We start from the raw sequence: 23,265 nt of genomic DNA, 5'->3' as shown, positions 1-23,265 counted from the left end.
GTCCGGATTGAGCTCGTTTCCACCCACCCAAACTCCACAGAGTATCTTTAATCTAAACATTTACAGCCCAGTTAAACCGGACCTCTGAAACTTTGGCCGCCTTTCTCAGTAGTCAAACAACACGTGCACAAACTATCCTTGTTAACACTAGGAAGGAGACATCAACGGCCCACACACAGCATGGAAGTAACCTGTCGACACCCGAAAGGGCCGCCGAGTCAGTCTTATAGCCGCACAGCACGAAGGCTGCACCCTTCTCACTAATACGAATCATCCCTCTCGTGTGAGTGCAAGTATGAGCAGAGGCTCCATACAGGATCTCACATTCGTGCCCTGAATTCCTGATGGCAAATGGCGTAACACTACTGAGAATTTAGGATGCCATCCCTACGTTATCGAGATTATAATCCATTTCTAGATTTGCAATCCCTCTCCTAAGTATCCAGCTATGACAAACTGAAAATCTCTCACTATAAATGCTGAAGTTACAGATCGCACACGTTCATACTGGCCATAGAAGCGTGGGCTACCAACCTGCAACAGGATATACACGCTGTAACTCGTTCTACCCCCCTGGACTGCCCCAGCGAGGCGGTAGACATACGACACCTGCGTTTGTGAGAGGCAAAGACAGGGTTCGAGCGCCGCCGGCAAAACAGCGATGCAACCAAACTCTTAAAAGACTTTTCAGACTAAATGCAGACACGGAGAAACAAGCAGCCACCCTATAGAGGAAAAATTGGGAAACCATATACACCCATCTCAATTTAAACATGAGCCTCTCCTAGACATGGTGGCTATTTAGACACCTTCCAGACACGATGAAATTGAAAACACGCAAAATAATAACCTCACTAAACTCATTGACACCAGCATGGTCAAGCCACAGGATTTCCTACAAAAGGTTAGACCTTGCAGACCAGGTTCATGTTACCTCCGGCCGACCTGTCCTTTTTTAGTGTCATTAAAACTTCATTTTATCTCTCTCTTTCAAACCTCTGCCTTCCACCATTCCCACCTCAACCTCATCCCGACTACGAAGGATCCCCAAACTCGCTCTTAGGACAGCCAATTATGGAGTTTGAAATAAGAGAAGAGCTTCACAAGCTGAACGCATTGTTCGCTTCTGGACCAGACGGCATGACCAACAGCGCATCACCAACCCCCTCCATCAGAGCGGCCATAGTCTATTTCCATGACTGCTGGTAAAATGGCTCCCAGCATCCTCAGTGGAAAACCACGAAAATTATCCACCTTCCCAAGGCAGGAAAATTCCTCCTCGAGATTAATCTCCAGCCAATGGCTCTTACGTATTGCGTAGCTTAACTCTTTGAGCTTGTTAGTCAGACGAGAATGTGTACCTACTTGGAGGTTAATGAGCTCCTCCCTACTAACGTATTCAGTTCCAGACCAGGATTGCCTTCGCTGGACGCATTCCTCCATCTCTAACATCAGATACTGAAACCAAAATGAAAGGCACCAAAGCCATATTAGGGGTTGACCTCAATAAGGTCTCTTATCAGTTATCCACGCCGCTATCGTAACGAACATTCAATCCCTCGAGTTTTTGAAACGCATGTTAAAATATATTCGCCATTTTCTCAGCAACCGTACCTCCCATCTCTCATTCGGCCCGCCCTCCTTACGCAAAGACGACTCCTTTCTTTTTCTGCATGAACCGAATGCACTCGCGTCAAAATTGCAGTTCACAGCCGAGGGTTAACAATACGACCGCTTCCCGTTCCCTGATGCCTTGGTATAAGGGAAGGGTGATAGACGCCCTCTAACGAACAGCCGAAACGACACACAGGAAATTGCTTAGAGTCCACTTCAAATCACACAGTTATTTGCACACAAAAAATCCGTTATGTCATGGTTGGTTCGCGTGCAATGCGAATCTCCTGTTACGTTTCGCCTACGACGCGCGGTATAGCCTGCGCGGATGCAACGGACGCCGGGGCTTCGTTCAAAGCGGCGGTCATTTTGACCCGTTCATCGCTGCCGCAACGCCTCCCGCCAAGCGCGTCCAGGCAGGTTTCAATGCCACGTGTCTTCGTGTGTGCGTGTGTGTGTGCATGTTGGTGCCCACGCTTGTCAAAGCGCGGCAGCCGGGGAGAGGGGCTCCCCAACTGGGAGGCGAGGAGGTCTGACCGGCGCCGGTCTCAACATGTCCGAGCGTTGCCGTATCGGGCGCCTGATCCCGAACCGTTCCTTCTTGCCCTCGACTCCGAGGGTATAAAGTCAGCTACCCCGGACGCCAAAGAGAGACTTCGATTTCTTCCGTCGAGTAACGTGGTCGCCCTGACCGGCTGCTCTTTTGCGATGCTAGAATAAACAAGTTGTTCTGTTGGCAGTCGACTCATCCTTTGCCAGGACCTTCGGATGTTTCCAGCTGTGCCCCAGGCCGCCAGGCCAACGCTACCCTTGGGGCTTGCAACTCATTTGCAACACTCCAAAGAAGACGAATTGCAAGGCCAACTAAGAAAGAGCATTCTGCTGATGAATGCCCGGATCACATTGCGAAAATAAAAAAAAAACGTATCCTGGAAACCAAGGAATGCCAATCGTAAGGTTTTCACCGCCACTGCTGGCATTCCGCGTCTATGCCCGGCCACTTTTGTAAGTCTCGCGCGACCAATGTCCCACCAGCTTGTCAGCGCCTTATCACGGCGCTGAACGGCGAAACCAACTAGAATAAGTGGGCCTGTTACACATGGGCTCCTTCGCATCTTTGCCCTGTGTTTTGATAAAATATCGAGAAAATATTGATTCTATTATCAGTAGTGTCCAAATTTCACATGTCCTGGCATTTTAATGTTGTACTTTCGAAATAACTTGAGAGTTTGTAACAGATTTTGCATAAGCGTGTAAATAGATAATTATGACCTCTTCGATTGGAGATGAAACCAATGACTTTCTTGAGACCTGATTGTAATAAAAGGCGCAAAAATATTTAAAATTGAAATGTTGAATGGCGTCTGCAAGCGGTTGAATTCATTACAATTTCCAAAATTCTGCGAAGATTTCTTCAGTAGTAATAGATGCCTCGTTGGTTTTCCTTGTAAAAATAACTTCTCCCGAAATTTTCACATCCCAATTTTCCTACGCTCATCTGAGATAGTTCTAACACGTGACATGCGCTTTAAGCAGGCCTTAAGGACCAAACACTAGCTGATACCTCTTTCTACGTACGCGTCATTTCGACTTAGCATGTTAACACAATTCGACGCTGATCTCTCAGTACACTTGTCAGTTTTATACATACACGCCAACCTCTTATTAACCCCACCCTCGCCCCTAGAAAGAAATTTAACAGCCAAAGGCCAAATATAATACATCAAGGTTACTTTTTTCAACTTTAGGCCACTGTACACGTATCCCAACTCACACGAAAATGAATATCTGAAACCCTAAATATCAGGCTACAGATGCTGTCCATTCGAAAACTGAAATCCACGGCAATTATGCTCTCTAATAGCTACAAAGTCATGAGGATTACGTTCAGAGCGTTCAGCGGCAGTTTTGGGAAGTGGTTTTGAAAACGAGAAAAAGAAAATGAACTGAAATATTTTCAGACGAGAATTGCCTTTATTTAAAAAATTATCTACGTTAGCCACTTGCAATGAACCACAAATTCTTACCATGCTATAACCTCGTGCAAAATTATCTAGTCTTTTCGACATAAATTCAATCATTATAAAGATTTCGCAGAAAACAAGCTATATAAATGAACAGCAAGATTGAAATGCAAGAAAATCGGCACTCATCAGCGCACTACACATTGTCCGCTGCTGCCATCACCTAAGCAGCTCCACCGTGCGCCACTGCTCAGCCGCGAGGCAGCGTCTGGAGGAAGCAATCACGGGTCCTCACCATAGGCTCACTCTTTGGACAACTGAATGCATTTCTGAAGTCTTCGCTGTATTGCAATGATGCGTTGATGAGGAGCGCAGTCGGGGACCACCATTCATTTGGGCACTGGTAGAAGGCATTGAGCATAAAAAAAAACTGAGCGTTTGAAATGAGCCACAGGCTCCATGCGGGCCGGACCATGTGCCACTGGAAATTGCTAAGAACGTTCAGAACTGATGATAGGCCCAGCACAGCAACAAGCACATCGTCACTGGCATCGATTTTGTTGCCGCCTTGGGTAGTTTTCTGCAAGTTAAGTTTTAAAGCGATCGATGTGGGTGCGGGTTTCCGCACTCCACTGAATTCCGGTGAGAGCCATGTACCACAAGCTTTCTGTCAACAAACGACCCAAAAGAGCCTTGTTAGCCAGCTCATGGTTACCAGAACTGGCATTATTGAACTCGTAAACAGAGGATGATACGAGTAATTGCTTGTCTCCCAAAAATAGAATATCGTGGTATTCTGTCCCTTGCGTGTTCGTGAGGGTCTCCTCGCACAGCTTTGCAACATCGAAGTCGTGCAAGCGTGCTCTGAGCAGACCTTCGCCAAACTCAATCGTGGTATTTGGAACCGTGACTGAAATTTGGCTCGCCTCAATGGGTGTGACCAGGACCAGGTTGTTGAAGAAGCTCTGGAGGCGTTCCGAATCATGAGCATCGAAGAGCCGGCTTGACTGGCAGTCCGCGTGCACGACGCGTTTCACGGTGGTGAATAGAGTCCTTGCCTGAGCATCCTTGTCGGGACTGGTAAACTATTCAACGGCAAACGTGTACCAGACTTCATAAAATAACGACCGGCTGTTAAAGCAAGCGTCGAAAATGTGCGGCATAGCAATCAAAGGCTCAATTCTAAATGTGTGTACCACGCTGATGACGCTGTGCCACACAAGAAAGGCGGCTCCCGTCAGAAGAGCCATACGGTTTGCTTGTGCCAAGGCAAACTGGTCGTGAATGAGACGAATTTGGTGGATTCCTACGACGTTGATGAAACTTGCGGCCTGCAATGAGTAATCGCATTCCTTGAGGCCGGCATCCAGGTTTTCGATATTCAACACTTCTTTGTCAAATGCAGATTTGTCACTTTTTGTCACGTACTTCTTCTTCTCTGGGCTTAAGGCCGAGAGTTCGTTGCAGAATTTGCGGCGAAAATCAAAGAAGAATTCTGGTGCTACTGACGTATTTGCTCGTACATTCAGGGTGTCTGTCACTGCGGCCATCGCATCAAGAAAGTAGCTGTCGTTTTCACAAACTGTACTAATCTTGAGGGTTATCGTTGAACTGGTTCTTTTGAAGACCGCATGAATTGCTGATTTATTCTTCGATTATGGTACTTGACGGACGCCGTGAAAATGAAGACCAAAGCCGTTTTGGTGTTCAGCGCTTCCATACTCTTCCATGAACGACGAGCAATAGCGCTAGCGAGGGACCTCAGGAACACTTCAGTGTGCCGAAGTGTCTCCACGCAGGTCCGGTAGTAGGACGTGAGGAAGTGTCCACCCTTGCCCATTGGTATGTCCTCAGATGTGGCACCGGTAACCAAGGACTACGCGAGGTCACTGATCGCGTCTCTTTCCTGCGCTTGTTTCTCGCTGATGTAACTGCTGCAAACGAAGGCAAAGAAATCCTTACAAGGGCGTATGCTGGTGTTTGCATACGAGGCCAGTTCTTGCATCATATGCGGGCAGCAGAATGGGGGTCCGTCCTCGTGTCGGTGGTATCTCCAAAGGTAGACACCGGTGGTTGCAATAGCACCAGCAGCCAACACCGCAGCCGCGAAGACGGAGGTGAGAAACAAGCGATGCCACCCGACCGCGGCGGCTGCGTTTTTATGGAGGAAAAACGCTAAGGCGCCCGTGTGCTGTGCGATGTCAGTGCACGTTAAAGATCCCCAGGTGGTCGAAATTATCCCGGAGCCCACCACAACAGCACCTCTTTCTTCCTTTCTTCTTTCACTCCCTCCTTTACCCTTCCCTTACGGCGCGGTTCAGGTGTCCACCGATATATGAGACAGATACTGCGCCATTTCCTTTATCCAAAAACCAATTATTATTATTATTATTATTATTAATATTATTACTATTATTATTATTATTATTATTATTATTATTATTATTATTATTATTATTATTATTATTATTATTATTATTATTATTATTATTATTATTATTATTATTATTATTATTCCGCCATTTCTTCGGATAACGCTTGGCACTGTTGGAGGCATAGTGGTGCTCCTGGTTTGGCGGCTGCGTCCGTAATCTTTCGAGTCTTGTTCTTCTTCTTTACCTACCGGGCCCTACCTTTTACGATGTTCTGACGTTTTTCTTTTTTTTTCCGGCAGATTTTGCACTTGCTATGTACAGATCGTGAGAACAAGATACCTTGATGACATTCAGATATGCTGTGCACTGGCCAAGGTTTAAAATTAGTTGTATGTTTTTCCTTCATGCAGAGCACCTCGCAAAAACCTTGCACGCACGCAGATGACAGTAGTGCCGGACGCGATATTCGGAGGTCGTGTATTCGGATCACACCGGCAGCATGATTGTTTTTTCTGCTGCTCTATATTTTTCTTTAAACCAATTGATTGGCACTACAAATTAAAAAAAAAACAAATTAGAAACACTCCCATGTGCACCTTGGTTTCTGTGACTGCTGGCTTCCTTAATATGTTTGTCAAACGAGCCCCTCATTTCATTTCCGTTGTCTGCTAATATCTTAACGAAGTCTCGGTTCTGGCAGTCTTGATGCCATAGCTAGCATGAGAGGGTTCTCGCACAGTTTTCGCCCTCGCCGTTAGATGACGTACTGCGTCACACTTGCAGTATTACATAATCTTCTACGTCCACCGCTATGAGCGAAGGTGGCGCTGGAGAACACTCTGAAGGTTCTCGTGCACGCAAAACAAATACCACGAAAGCAGCAGATTGGACAGCCGTCGCCGTATCTCAGTTGGTAGAGCACCGGACGCTATATTCGGATGTCGTGGGTTGGGATCACACCGGCGGCATGGTTTGTTATTTCTGCTGATTTCTTGAAACAAATTCATTGGAACTATACATTAAAAACTAGACATACTCCCCTTTGCACCATGGTTTTGTGATTTTTAGCTTCCTTTATATGTTTGTCAAACGAGCCCCTAATGTCATGTGCCTTGTTTGCTATTATATATATATATATATATATATATATATATATATATATATATATATATATATATATATATATATATATATATATATATAAAGGAAGCCAACAGTCACCGAAACCAAGGTGCATACTGGAATGTTTTTTCTATTTTTTGTAATTTGTAATGCCAATGAATTGCCTTTAAAGAAAATTACTTATAAAGCAGCAGAAAAAACAACCATGCCGCCGGTGGGATCCGAACCCACGACCTCCGAATATCGCGTCCGGTGCTTAATATGTTTGTCAAACGAGCCCCTCATTTCATTTGTTTGTCTGCTAATAGCTTAACGGGGGCCTCGGTTCTGGCAGTCTTCATACCATAGGTTGCATAAGAGTGCACTCGCACAGTTTCTGCTCTCGCCTTTAGATGACGTTCTACGTCACAGTTGCTTTATTACAGGACGTGCTACGTCCACCGCTATGGACGAGGGTGGCGCTGGTGAACACTCTCAAGGTTCGCTTACACGCAAAACATAAGTACCCACGAAAGCAGCAGATTGGACAGCCGTCGCCGTAGCTCAGTTGGTAAGAGCACCGGACGCGATATTCGGTGGTCGTGGGTTCGGATCCCACCGGCGGCATGGTTGTTTTTTTTTGCTGCTTTATAAGTAATTTTCTTTAAAGGCAATTGATTGGCACTAGAAATTAAAAAAAAATAGAAAAAATTCTCCTATGCACCTGAGTTTTCGGTGACTGTTGGTTTCCTTAATTTTTTTGTCAGACGAGCCCCTCATTTCATTTGTTTGTCTGCTAATATATATATTGAAGAAACATAACAGGATTTAATTCACGACGTTTCGGCTGGAGGACCAGCCTTTTTCAAGTGTAGTACAGCGTTTGAAACACGCAGTTTATATAGAGAATGCGCGAGGTACAAAGTTTACAAGTTTACAGCAAAGCACTAGTTCAGAACACTAGGGGGGGGGGGGGGGGAAGAGACCAGGAAGAACATTTTTTTTAACAAAGGAAGAGAGAGAATCTGTGCAGGTGTTCCGGAGAGGCCAATTTTTTTTAATAACAAAAGAACAATAAGATTAAGATAATAAAAATATAAAAAAGGGGAAGATTCTTTCCCACCACCTCAGGGCTGCCTTGGAAAGGCCCTCGAGGTGTCGCTCCTCAGCATTTTGGTGACAAGCATGAAGGGCTCCACCCCTGTACAAGGAGGAAGCTACATTCTAGAGAAACTGGTAGGGGGGGGGGGAAGGAGGGGGAGTAAAGAGGAATGCAAATGAGGCCTCTAATAAAGAAAAAAAGGACGAAAAAAGAAAAAAAGAAAGTGGTGAAAAAAGGAAAGAAGAGCCATTGTACAAGGCTTGGTAATATGCATTGAGAGAAGGGTGGTGGCAACACGAGAGAATGCAAAATAGGACATTAAAAAAAGAAAAAAGAAGGGGAGGATTCTTTTCCACCACCTCAGGGCTGCTTTGGAAAGGGTTAAAGGGCGTATTTTGGTGACAAATAACAAATAGTTATCCCAGACTCCTAGAATAATAATTATCCCAGACTATCAAAAATAATTATCCCAGACTCATAGAACGGGCGGCAGCATGCATAACAAGCATAGCTTCCGACGTGTTTTCGTTTTTTTCGCTTCCATTGTCCCCAGTTTTTTCACTTGCATTGTCCCACGTTTACTGCTGTTTTCTTTCCCCTTTTTATTATTATTCTAATCTTATATTGTCACGCATTGTATTATATTTTAACCCATTTGCTGTTATCTCCCCTCATTTTTTTGCTGTCATGTCGGTCTTCGCTTCATATATTGATGAATTGTTTACTCTGAATGGACATTTGTCTTGCGGTAGATTGTATTTCCGACTCATCGCAGTTCGTTTCTGGTGTTGGATTTATTGTTAGCCTTGTCTTTTGTCTGTATCTGTATGCGTGTGTACGGAGTGCCCTTCTAAGGATTGATTAGGAACTTGTATTATTTGATTTCTCTCGTGTTGCCACAACTCTTGTCTGAATGAATATTTCCAAGTCTTGTACAATGGCTCTTCTTTCCTTTTCTCCCCTAATTTTCTTTCTTTTTCTTATTCTTTTTGTCGTTGTGTTTTTGTTTCTTTTTTTTCTCTTTTTTTAGAGGCCTCGTTGGCATTCCTCTTTACCCTCCTCCCTTCCCCCCTACCAGTTCCTCTGGAATGTTGCCTTCTGCATGTACAAGGGTCAAGCCCTTCACGCTTGTCACCAAAATACGCCTTTCACCCCTTTCCAAAGCAGCCCTGAGGTGGTGGAAAAGAATCCCCCCTTTTTTTCTTTTTTTAATGTCTATTTTGTATTCTCTCCTGTTGCCACCACCCTTCTCTGAATGCATATTACGAAGCCTTGTACAATGGCTCTTCTTTCCTATTTTCACTACTTTCTTTTTGTTCTTTTTTTCGCCTTTTTTCTTTATTAGAGGCCTCGTTTGCATTCCTCTTTACTCCCCCTCCTTCCCCCCCCCCCCCCCCCCCCCAACCAGTTTCTCTGGAATGTAGCTTCTTCCTTGTACAGGGGTGGAGCCCTTCACGCTTGTCACCAAAATGCTGAGGAGCGACACCTCGAGGGCCTTTCCAAGGCGGCCCTGAGGTGGTGGGAAAGAATATGCCCCTTTTTTATATTTTTATTATCTTAATCTTATTGTTCTATTATTTCAAAAAATCGGCCTCTCCGGAACACCTGCACCGATTCTCTCTCTTCCTTTGTTAAAAAAAAATGTTCTTCCTGGTCTCTTCCCTCCCTCTCTAGTGTTCTGAACTAGTGCTTTGCTGTTACTTGTAAACTTTATACCTCGCGCATTCTCTATAAAAACTGCGTATTTCAAACGCTGTACTACACTCGAAAAAGGCTGGTCCTCCAGACGAAACGTCGTGAATTAAATCCTGTTATGTTTCTTCAATTTTTGGTGATTTTATATTATACTGACCAAATCAGCTGCCAGAAATCACTTTTGGTATATATATATATATATATATATATATATATATATATATATATATATATATATATATATATATATATATATATATATATATATATATATATATAGTTGCGACAACATGAGGTACTTGACTGCATAAAAGAATATACATCGAAGTATATGCAGGAAACATTTTTATTTTACTCGACGTTTCGATCGGAGGACCGATCTTTTACAAGAGTGACCATACAGTGCATGGGCGCGTTTTTATAGCATGGGACTTGACACACAGAAAGATTAAAAAAAAAGAAACAAAGAAAATAAAGAAAAAATAAAGAAATGAAAAACGAGGATGGCGCGATGGGGAGAACGGAACACAACCGACACCTATGGCATATTAGGGAAGCAAAGGTGGCGCGTCGCGTACCCGTGAACTCACTGCACACACACATATACACGCACACACGATGCGAAAGAGGGAGGCCGGGCTGGGTGCGCACGCGGCTACTGCGACAAGAAAAATAGTGAGAGAGAAACAAAAGCAGAGAAAAAGGGAAAAGCAACGAAGAAGAAAAAAAAACGTGGTGGGGCTTAACAAAAGAAGGGATGTGTCCGCCAATTGTGGGTTTCGGTATGCCTCTCGCCGCGTATCTGTGGCCCCGTGGGACTCCGAAAGATGGCCCGGACGAGGCGGAACAGGTTGAGACCGCCCAAAGTGGCTCCACATGGTGACACGCGAGCCGCTAAATCCAGATGAGCTTCCCTTAGGAGGACCAGATGGAAAGGCTTGTTGACACGAATGCAAAAAAGAAGGAATATAGCACAGAGAAATTTCAAAAATAAAAGAAGAAAGAGAAGAGGACATGTGGCCCTCGCGGGACCAAAGAATGAGTTGAAACAAGCCGAAACTGACATGCAACAGGGGTATGACCTCAGACGACTCAGTCAGTGGTGGTACTTTGTCTATTAGGGTTCAAATTTTGTTTGGTTTCTGCCATCGAAAGAGACGATAGGGTGCCATGATATTCGTTGATGCCCTTTTGCACTGTGTTAAATTTGAAAATAAAGTATGATTCGCGTTGTTCGCGCTCCCGAGTGTTTTTAAAGCTACTCTGCAATATATCGTTACTTTAAGTTTATCAAACTCGTGGCCTTTTTCGCGGAGGTGTCTCGAAAGTGGGAGGCCAGGGAGAGATTGAGTATGTGAGCGGTGGTTATTAAATCTTAATCGAAAGGAATTGTCTCTTTGGCCAATGTATTGCATCTGACATTCGCCACACTCGAGCATGTAAACAACATTACTGGAATAGCAGTTTAAGTCCTCTCGGATAACATGTTTGAAATTTGAAAGGGTACTTTTAGCCAGTGCTGCGGTTTGCATGTGTTTGAAAACTTGGCATCTGCTCTTTCCGCAAGGTGTGCAACCCACCGACCTCGGTTTATTAACCGTTGAGTGCACAAGGTGGTTTTGTAAATTTTTCGCCTTCTGTATGTTACCTGGGGGACCACTGGAAAAATTTTGGAGAGCCGCTTACTTTGTTCAATGATATTGAACTGTTTTTTAAGGATTTTGTTAATATTCGGTCGGTTGTCTGTGAATCTCAGTACTAGATTTGAGCGATGCGGTGTTGGCGGGGATTCCTCAGGGATGTGATTACAGTTAGTAACCTCCGCCCTTTTAATGGCATCGTTGATGATTGAAAACGGGTAGCGCTGTTTCTTTAGAGTTTCGCCCTTGTGTTTAGAATTTTTTGAAAATCTTCTGATCGTGAGCAAATGCGTTTGAATCGGATAGCCTGTGGGTATGGAATTGAACTTTTGCAATGGCGTGGGTGGCAACTGTTGCAATGAAGATACTGTTGTCTTTCTGTGGGTTTTTATATACGCTAGTGAATAATGCACCCCGGTCAACACGAACAAGCACATCAAGGAAGTTAATGCTATTAGTGGAGTACGTGTGTGTGAAAGATATTTGGATGTATGTTGCTGAATGAGGTGATAAACTGAATTAGTTCTTCCTCTGTTTCTGCCCAAATTATAAATATGTCACCAAGAAAACGTTTGTAAAAAGCCGGTTAAAACGTCGAGTAAAATAAAAATGTTTCCCTAATTGAATTGTATACTTCGAATTATATATATATATATATATATATATATATATATATATATATATATATATATATATATATATATATATATATATATATATATATCACTTAGGCTGTACACAATTTTTAAACACACGCGTTTTGCAGTTAGAATAGCGCTTTTTCTTTTTCAGCATTGTCTGCGGTGTGATACGTAATGCACTTCAGAAATGAAAATTCGCATCCTGGTTAACTAATATTTATAGTAATTTTTTACTATTACTGTTAGGCTCCTTAATTATTAAGGGGTGTGTAGCCCCCCGAAAACAATATCCATATATCCATATCAAATCAACATCTCTCGCAAAGTGTATGGAAGTTGGTTCTGTGTTTCCTATCGTTACTTAAACATTTTGACAGATTTGCCTGTCTGGTTGGGTTTGAAGACTTATAATAAACTGCACATCTCCAACCAAAAATTTAACTTTAACCCAACGTTTCGAAGCCGACTCGGCTCCTTCATCAGGGGTGACTGAGGGCAGTAGCTAGCGTCTTTTAAGTATATAGGCGTAGGGTGTGGGGGTCAAAGGAACGCCAGCTGTGTCGCGAAAGGCTGCGACGCGCCTTTCGCGTCACAGCTGTCGTTCCTTTGACCTCCCTCCCCTCCCCTCCATACTTGCTCCTTGCTCCTCTGCCTGGCCATCGACACAGGCAGAGCTGTTACCTATTCGACACGCATTAATAATCCTCTGCTGACTGTTTCCATTTAGTAGCCACCATGACATCCTCACAAATTCCCAGGCGCCGTCCGTAGTTGGCGGCGTGCTCTAAACACTGGCTTATTGGGACAGCTAATTCCGAGCACAATTGAAAATTGTCTTTAACGGTATGTGTACGAGGGATTCATTGAGATGCCCACCCCACAAAAGCTTTGGTGGATGGAGCAAGTCACGAATCAGCTCCTCCACGTCCCTTTCAAGCAGCGCCGACCTCTCCGGAGACAATAATTCCTCAAGAAAAAGAAAACCTCCGCGCGCCAAGAGAGCCACTGCTCCCACCGTGTAGCACCGACTTTCCTAGCGGCCTTGCGCGCTGGGAAGAGGTCTCGCTTCGAAGGTTACGCCTCCGTGTCGTCTTGAACACAGCGTTTACCTGGTCGTAGCCGGCACAGTACCATGCCTCTTTCGGTGACTCGTGCCCCTTCTGTCGCGCTCCTGTCCGCGAGGCGGACATAAAGCACTTGCTTTGGATGTGCCCCTCTTTGCATGCTATTTCTCAGAAACACGTGCTCCGGTGCGGACAATCACGAGGCCGTCCATCAGGTGTTAAAGAATGAATTTTTGGGCCGCACCACCGGATGCTACTCCACTTTCTACGAGAGTCCAGTGTGTACACATAGTTGTAAATAATACTTTATGCCAGCAGGCCCATCGTCGCAATAAAAAAAACGGGGTTGCCTTTGGGGTTCTGAACCAACAAATTTTGGCCACATCGCGGCAAAATGCATGCGCTTTCGAGAAGCTTGCAGATAAAGCAACCCCTCCAGTGTACGTAACTCCTCGAAACAGCAAAACTTTGCAGCCTTCACTCGATTTCGTGGTAGCACATTCCACGCCTTCACAAGTTTTGTAGAGATATTGGCTCAGAGGAGCTCTGGTTTCTTTAATCTTTCCTGAAGACACATCAGAACGACCAACCATGTAGTCGAGAAAAAAAATTGTTCCCGCGAGCCTAAAAATCTCTAGACTGACTGTTACAACTTTTTTGTTATCAGGCTCTGCTGTAGCGCCACGGACGATGAGACATGGTGTGCAATGTACTGAAATCAATTGCAAGAGCCCAGCTCAAACTCCGCACATCTGTAACAATAATTGGGCTTGGAGGACCTAGTAAGTGCACGTGACTAATATAAAAGAGTAACTGCATTAGACGAATAGAACTTCTTGTCGTCCGGTTATGATGGCATTCGTGTATGCGTTGCCCCAAATGTAGTTTATAAGGATCTGGTTATCAGCTTTCCACATTAAACCACAGAGGCCAGAATGTACCGGCAAGGGGTGATTCTCCGAGGGCTCGTGAAGTTTCTCTACTTGACTGAATTCATAATACCACGAGCAGAGAGGTTGATCGGGGCATTCTGGAAAAGGTTATGCTTCCATAGGCATGCAAGAATCTGGAAATTGATATGTGTTTAAACAGAGTTACTACACGAAGCACTCTTCTATGCTTGTGAAAAATTGGATGAAGGAGAGGACGATGGTCCTTACGGAGTGGGAAAGCCGGTCTACTAAAAATATTTCAATTGAATATCTTTAGATAAATATCGAGCATCGTACAATAGACCGAAAAGCCAGCACCGCCGAGCATCAAGTCGAGAAGCTGCTGTAAATGTGAGGAAGCATGCACTAGACGTTTAGTGACAGCTTGCTAGACTCCATGCTTCAGCGGAGTCAGGCAGTGATCGATGCGGGAAAGGCTTGCGTCTGAAGTACTGACGCGTTAGGTTATTGTGAAGAGGCTTTCTCCAAGGTGCTGCTTCATTTTGTAATAAAAAAAACGTATTAGTCTGTTCCTTAGCAAAAAACCGTGCTGCGGTTTTGCAAAACCGTTTAATGTGCTGCGGTATTAGCCAAAACCCGCAGCACACTCCTGACTTCTTTTGATGGTGGGAGTTGAAGTGTGCCCTGAGAGTCTCTTCTCGTCTAGCTGGGCTATGTCCTCCACAATGAAACCAAGGAGAGAGACCCTCTAGAAACTATCTGAACTTTGCGGGGGTGATGGTGATGCCTGTGTCATGTATTTGTTTTACAACGCTGGTTAGATGGATTAAAAGGTCCCTTAGGCCTTCCAAGACTGCATAGTCACCCATATAGGCAATTGCATAGTTAAGTTTAGCTTCGCCCAGCACAATATCGATTATACGCTGAAATGTCGCAAGCGAATTGCACAAACCAAGGGGAAATCGCACAAATCCGAAGGGTCCATAGAACCCCAGCTACATTCAACAGTAATGAAAAGCTTTGATGGCCCAAGTGAGTACAAAATAGAGCTAATCAATAGGAAGAGGTCCGAGTCTCGAACTGTAGCAGGGTCCGAACTCTGACAGTCGACAACGTATTTGCGCCGTCTTATCTTTCTTATTTGTTAGAACAATGTGAAATGCTCAAGGTCCTTTGGAACATTTTTCCGCATCCACCGCCATAATTTCCTTGAGGGCGCTGTCTAGAAGCGCTCGCATGTGGACGCCAAGAGACCCCGAGTTGAAACGAATCGGGCAGTCAGAGCTGGTGTCGGTCCTTTGTGTCATGACGTTAGCATTTTCACGAGCCTCTGTGAACATTGTTGCGAAGGGCTTTATTGCCACCTCTATTCTGGACAGTGCAGCTGGCGACCCAGGGAAAGACCTGAAAACCATGAGGCACCGCTTCCTGCGGCCGTGATTGCAGAGAGGCTTGTGGCGAGCAGGTCTGACCGCAGCTCATGTGGCTTAGTCATAAATTTCAACGGTTCTGCATTCTTGCCATAAGATAGCGGTCCGTATAGAGATAAAGTACGGTTCTTTTCTGCGAAGTTAGTGAAGTTAAAGTCCATGATATCCAGACAGGAATGTCCGGGCAGGTGTAGCCAGCACTGCCTTAGCTTCTGCCCTCTTTATAGTAGCCCTTAAACGGGCTGCTGATTTTGCTCACGTGACCCGATTCCGTGCGGAGATATCTGTTTAAATGACGGAAATGAAAACACTTCGTCGAGATTGCAGACGAGATCGCAGAAAGCAGAAAAAATGGAGCGTGTGTCTAACAGCGCTCGCATCTTCATTCAAGCCGTTCTGACCGCGACCAGCAGCGCATTATCCAGGCGAGCATCATGGAGACGGAATATTGAAGACAAAGCACTCACCTCTTGTAAGAAGTCTGACAGTCGTGTTCTAGCCGTGCAAGACCTTTCGAAGCAACAGCCGCCAACAACGAAGCCTAAGACGTTTCGGGCAGGAGGAGCCATCTGTCTCTCCATCACTGCCTACATTGGTTTGTCGGAGGTCATCTGTCACTCTGCTTCCTAGCCGCAGGATACTGTAAGGATAAAAATACCAGGCTTCCTGCTGGTCACGTTGTGCCTTCCGGGGCTGACACGTTGAGCCTAGCACAGCGTTAAAATGGGCATTATCCGCAAGAGGCCAACGTGTAGAGCCTACGACACCGTGACGTCGGTACGTTGCCAGGGTAGGGGGACGCGTTCTACCTCCGGCTTTCTGAATTGAGAACGTTGCCAGAGGAGGCGGAGGCGTTGCGCCTCCGACCCTGTGTCTCGGTCAACACTACCTAGACTCAAGGCCTATGTCTACGTGTCGTCACCGTTCAGAGATCATCCTGAAGGTTGGCTTCCTCCAGTGCGACCTGTTTTTTTTTTTTTAAATATACTCTGATATTCTGCATATTTACACAGTGTATATTGCCGCCCTACCCGTCATACTATCGCTCCCTCTTCATGTCCCTCTCCCTGTCTTCTCCCTGACCTTTTAATCCCGCTAACCGCAGCCCAAGTGCTTCATATTTCGAAGGCTGTTGCCGCGACTAACAACATACTTAGCAGGTATACTTGTGCTACCTAATATTGCCAGCCCGCAGAAATAACTGAAAAGTTTGGTATAATCCAGCGGGAATTTAGGTCACGGGTGGAAGTGAAGTTTCGAAGACATTTTCAGCTTCATGCAGAATTACTTCGTTAAACCTTAAGTGAGACAGGAATTTTCATTTTGGAGCATATTTATTGATGAGATTTGATAAAATTTTGATAAAAAGCAAGCAGATTTATGCTTCGAAAATTTCCAGTTTTCGTGTCGCTGTCTTGCTCTGCTTGCTCTAAATGAGTTTACTCTTTTCAACCTTACACAGGTTGTTCAGCAACGTATTGGCAGCAGCACTGAGAAAACTCAACACTAGTTCGGGTGAATGACCACAGTCAAATATGTCCAGCTTTGTATTGCATTCGACAAGGGAAATCGTGAGGGTCACGAGAACGTTTTTGTTTCGCACGCGCAAAGAATGATTTGCACACTTGGCCCCTCTCAGCTTATTGAGTACAATCGAGTGTGCAAAAAAAACTGACCGCGGAAATTTTAGTCCACCTGGCGATACATTTTGAATCAGGGCATCATCTTCCAATGTAATGGTCCGACTGTCGAGAATGAAGTTTTCACGGAAAGAATGGCAGAAGAGATTCTTTACTGCAACATGCTCGCAATATCTAGCAACAAACACTATAGCTGGAAACGTAGGTTGCATTTGGTTTACATCATGATCATCTTCTGTCACCGCAACATAAAACTGCTTGACGATGGCTTGCAGATCAGTGGGGGAATAACAAGGTGCAACGGCATCCAAGCCGGGTAGCTCAAGTAGCTTTTCGTGGAGTCTCATCGTCTGCTCAAATCCATATATCTGGCCTATTGATACGTGGTACTAAGTTACATGCAACTGTCTGTGTCTGCCAAACCGGTCCTCCAACGTGTCGGGTTTTAAACTTTCCAAGTAAAACACACTTAAAGCCGAGGTCTTCAATACAGTATGTTGACTCCTCAACAAGAGCATGTGAGGTATGACGCAGCGCTGTACGCGTTTCTCGACTCAGCTTGCCAGTATCATGCTTCATGCTCTCCCAGTGGTCCATCCAGTCTACATTCTCGTTCAAAAACTAAGTGTGAGCGCATGATACTGTGTTTGCGTGATCTGGCAACGTATCTCGGAGGCATTGATTTTGAATGGTGTCTTGACTTCGACGTTTTCTATATTCCAGCACGTCAAGACAATGTTAATAAATTCTATATACCATTTGTCTGTTCGAGTGCCGCTTTGGTTGTCTTTAGCGCTGCAAATGTAAAACAGTGTAAAATCATGAGTGCGGGCTTTACGTTTAGTCGCTCCAGGCTGGAAGAATTAACGCCTTACGCGACCAAGGGAAGTCGTGAGGGTCAGGGGAACTTCTTTTTGTTTTGCACACGCAAAAAATGATGCTGCGCTTTTTGCACATCCCAGCTTATCGAGTACAACTTTGATTGTGAGCACAGGCATTGAAATCTGGAAAGAAGATACACCTCCCAATGTTACTCTGGTCCAGCCAGCTATTCCGGAAGGACTTCAAGGTGAAAACTGTCCACAAAGAAAAAAAACACAGGATGGCTACGACTATATAACGCAAAATTCAGCAATAGCTGTTTAGCCATTTAGTTCTGGGGATATTTTGAGGTAGGAAAGAAACAGTGGTCTCATATCGCACAGGAGTAGTATCCAGGTGATATACCCGTGCACTGACAGGCGGCTGTTCCAAACAGAGCCACCCGTAGGGTTACGCGACCCAGTTTGACCTTGATATAACGTTAGTGCGTTAATGACCAGTGGTTGCGTTAATGACATCCAGCGGGTGTGTGAATGTCATTAACGCACCTACCGGTTACGCCGACGGTTGTCGCGCAAGCTAGAGACGGGCGCCTAATAGTAATTGCTGTGAAAAGTCTTGGTCTGATGGGTTCTTGTACATAATGCTCAACTTTAGAAGGATGCTGAAAAATTACATGGCCTTGTGGTTGATGCAATTCTGACACCACAGCCATCGCATGGATGCCAAAGTCTCCGAGCTGCTTTATTAGCAGATGAAGAAATTCATTGAACTGTTTTGTTTCTATCTGTGGCCTTGGAGGTATGTGCACGACATCTCTGTTGGAAGGCAGCAAGCTTTGTATCATGAAGCCTTATGCAGTCTTTGGTGCGTGTTCTTTCTTGGCTGCCACACCTGTGACATCCACCCTTGCTCTCAAACGGTGCTTGTAAGCGGATCTCATCCATCATAAGTGTCACGAAGCGCTCATGGCCACTTAGTGTTCTTTAAGCGATTTTTATGCCTCAGGGCATAAAAAATATGAAGTGAGAGATGAGAAAGATGGTTAAATAAATGAAAGAAGTTAGGCAGATTTGATGAAATCAAGAAGTGAACGATGATATGGACCCTGTGTCCAGGCAATATAGGAATCCGGATTGTCCGGTGAGAGTCCCACTTCCGCCAGGTGCCGAATTCTCGTCGGCTTCAACGCCGGGCAGACCCACAACATGTGGTGGATATCCGTCTCACAGTCTCTGTTCTTGGAGACTGGACACCCGAGGCGGCGATATAATTTTTTGAAATGCGGCCACTTGCGTGTCACAGCAGGAGTTAGGGCAACCCCGACCGGTATCCTCCGAAGCGCAACCTCCTCTGCACGGATAGGACCACGGGGGAGGGTTACCGCACACAGAGGGATTAGAGCACGTGTGCGGCGCCGGAGGTGATCCTTTCTTGTTAAAAGGAGGGTGGTGTCATCTAGAGTGAGGACCCGAGGCATAGACGAGGTTGGGGTCGAAAGGCGGGTCGCAGAGCCTGCGCGGCTTTGGGAGCTCAGGAGGTCACGCGGGACCCACTCAATACGGATTTCTTGCGGGATGCGTGCCGCTAGATGATGGATGTCTTGGCAGATTTCTCGGGTACGACTGACTTGTCGCAGTAGGCATGTGACTTGAAGGGCGTCGATGCGAATGACAATGCGGGCCGTGGGTAGCATGGGAACGGCGGCCACAGAGCAAAGTGCCTCTTGAACCGCAAGCATCTCCGCACAAGAGGAGGAAGGAGATTCTGAGAGGCGAAACCTTGACGTTTTCTTAAGAACAGGCTTGCAAGGACAGTAAACTGCCGTTCTTGTTTCGCAGGCCTAGATGCTTGCGTCAACATAACGATGGAGCCATGCGGCAGATTGGCGTCTTGCTCTGTAATTCGGTCGCGAAACGGCGATGCCTTGCGGTTAGATGATAGCCGACGTAGATCAGTTGGCTTGTTATCGCTTAGCTGCACAAAACGCCAGGCAGGAAGAACTGGCGGGGGCGGCGGTAGAATGGTGTGCGATGAAGCATATGCCCTGAGTGCACACGCTGTGTGTGTAAGGCTTGACTTCACGCGGCGAGCATCGCGTCGCTGCTGCACCAGCTCATCTATACTCCGTTTCATACTTAGCTGTCTACGCAGCCAAGGCTACGGTGCCTGTTTGCGATCCTCGTCCGCATCATAATATAGTGCGTCAAAAATAAAAATAGAAATGAATTGACAAGCAAAGTGAACAGTAGTTGATATTATAGTAGACCGATGGAAGTGTTTTATTTTGCAAATAGATTGATTTTTCTTTTATGTTTTCCAGAACCGAATGACGCAGATTTTTCGTTTTCTCAAGCGCCGGCTGTATCAGGTTTTCGCAGCTGAGCCGGCAGGTCTGTTTGTGAAAATGGCGCCGCTGTCACCTGCTCGCTTGTTTTCTTCCCCCGCTTCGACTTCGAAAACATCTCCTGTTCGCCTCTTTTCTAAGGTGAAGTCTCCAAAGTTTTCTAAAGACTGCAAGGCGGTGATAGTTAATGTCTACGCAAGCATAAGGAAGCTCCACCCCGAGAAGACTGTGCGTGACGTTCTCGCAATTGTGGGCGAGATGACCGGAGTGAGCCCTCGGACAGTTGTGAGGTTTAAGAAAGAAGGTCTTTCTGGCGGAGTAAAATAATTGAAGCCACACTGAATTCTATCACCCCACAATTAATGATTCATTGTGTGCAGCATGCGAAAAAATCCGTGAACACCGAAAAACAGCGCCTCTCAGCACGTCCGTTGCCAACTCTCACTTCACTTTCGTTTCCCTGCGGAAAAAGTTAACAGCACGCTTCTTATTAAAGAAGTCATTTCATTTTGATAACAAAAAAGGCCACTTATATATGGCTCGCATTTAGACTTTCTATCTAGAGATTCGCCGAAAAAAGATAAAAAAAAAGAACAAACCTATGCTGAGGATCGAACCTGGGCCCCCTCACAAAATGAACAAACATGCCCGCGCTTCGTACCACTCAGCCACTACGCGAGGCGGAGTGACACATTTTGTTAGTTTTTTTTTTGACGGACTACTTCCGTACCTTTGCCTGTGTAGACAGCTATGTATGAAACGGAGTATAGTGTATTAAGCTGCGCATGTTCTTGGAGCGCCACGATCGGGGTAATGCGGGGAAGGCAAGTGATGACCCTCATTGCCTCTCGATTAACAGCTTCTAGACTTAGTGTTGATATCAACCTTTTTGCATCAGGCAGGAAAGAAGGCTCTTGGTTCTCTGTGAATAGGCTACGCGGTAAGACGCACATATGAGCCTTATCGTGTGGGGTAGCGGGAGATTTATGTTTATTGAGCTTTTTATGAATCTGTAAGCATGAGGAGTTATTGTGAACACGAAGCTGCAGAACACAAGCAGGTCCACTGGCTAAGTTGATGTCTTGTTAGGAGGATATGAAGTTGATGCTTCACGAATTTAACGACTTCCACTTGCCACTCGTATGGGGAGGCTGACGATGAGAGTTGGTATAGAAATTTCACCACGTGCTTCAGCAGAGCCTCAATGTGCAATTTGTTCTTTGCAGCATCCTTGATGCAGTCGTCCAGCACGGTCAAAACTTTGTAGATCAGTCTCACGTCACAGACTGAAGAAGCACAAAGCTTCGTAGTTCTTCTACCCTAGTTTCCCGAAACTACACTCTCAAGGAAAGGTCTGACGATACTGTCACTGCACCACGGACAACTGAAGCATCTTGGTTTCTGAAACACAGAAAAATTACGCGTTTTTGAGCAACCACTTTGGTCCAGAATCCCCCACAATGAGTTCACTCACAGCTTTTAACAGGTCGTGGAAGGTGATGATGACATTCTTTTTTGTTTCAGCTGTGTGGGACTTAATCGACAAGCGTACGGCTTCCTGTAGAGCTTCGCCGTCAAGTCGAACGCGCTTTTCTTCTGGGCTCTTGCTAACGTTTATTGACGAGACAGGTCAGCTGGGCTATTCGAAAACAGGCTTGGGACAACACCTGGCTTCGATTTTCTCAGCTTGAGTGGTACCTCGAATACCTTCCCAGGAATGCTGTCGGTTTAGCTTGCCGTGGATACGAGGTCATTTTCAAGGAAGTGTGGCTCCCAAAACACTAACGTAAACACGAACAAAGTTGTGTAAGACGGGAGTGGCAACAGACACCAATAAAATAACACAGCAAGCAGCTAACACAGCTCGGTATATGGCAGGGGCTTTTGTTTTAAACCATTGATTAATTACGGCAACTACAATAACATAGTCACCAGCGAAGCAAACTTTTTTGTATATAAGGAACTGATTTGGGCTGCAAAACAATTTTTGCTTCCTACTCAAAACATGCCGAATGCTACCCGTTTATTCGTAGTTATTCTGTCCAAACTGTCTTAGCTGCAGTGGTCATGGCGCTCGGCTGCTGATCCAAAATATGCGGGTTCGGTCCCGGCAGCGGTGGTCGAATTTCGATGGAGGCGGAAATCCAGAGGCCCGTGTACTGTGCGATGTAAGTTCACGTTAAAGAACCCCAGGTGGTCGCAACACCTGGATCCGTTCAATACGGCGTCCGTCATAGCCAGAGTCGCTGTGGAACGTTAAACCCTAAAAACCATGCCAAACCAAACTGCCTACCCGATAGTGTGATCCCTACGCAATACTTTACGGTGCTAAATTACGTAGTAATGTTTATAAGGAAGAGCATCAAAAAAAGAGGACAATAACTGGTTCTACCACACTGTACTTCGTCAGTGTAAACTCTTTCCGTGGCATAGCCTTTTCCCACGCTGTCTTTTGAGCCGGCTCCGACAGGAACATTTACACGCGCGTTCTGGGTCCATTGTCATAGTTAGAGTAACAGTTTGGTGCACAGCAGCACCCAGGCATTGTAGGTACCTCGCTCGCAAACGTCTCCACAGCACTGCTCAGAAGCACACAAATCAAAGACCGAAAGAACGTGCGCTGACAATGTGAACCGCAACACACAACTGCATTCCGCAGTGGCGTTCTATTTCGAGTTGCTCGCGTTTTAAGTGGCGCGCCAGTTCGCGTTCCAGTGGCGTTCCAGTTCGTGTCAACGCGTTCCGGTTCGCGTTCATTATGCTTGCTGCCGGCGATCTCTCCCCTCATCACACTGTCGTGACGTAGTACTGTGGAGAGGGGGCCTTGCGCAAGCCTTCCTTCGGTACGCTGCCAGAAGCGGGAGACGCGCGGCGCCTCAAACCCCGTGACACCGGTATGCTGCCAGAGGAAGTGGACGCGCTGCTCATCCGACACCG

The 23,265-nt window shown here is 45.6% G+C and overlaps 1 pseudogene; it reads right to left on the bottom strand.

Moving 5' to 3' along the window:
- Positions 1–18,560: 18,560 nt before the first annotated feature.
- LOC144123711 (uncharacterized) lies at positions 18,561–22,873 on the bottom strand (annotated as a pseudogene).
- Positions 22,874–23,265: the final 392 nt, after the last annotated feature.

This window comes from Amblyomma americanum, chromosome 3 (assembly GCF_052857255.1).
Source record: "Amblyomma americanum isolate KBUSLIRL-KWMA chromosome 3, ASM5285725v1, whole genome shotgun sequence".
Taxonomy (NCBI): Eukaryota; Metazoa; Arthropoda; class Arachnida; order Ixodida; family Ixodidae; genus Amblyomma; species Amblyomma americanum.
The sequence above is the reverse complement of the archived record's forward strand: the minus strand, read 5'-3'. Positions and strand labels throughout refer to the sequence as shown.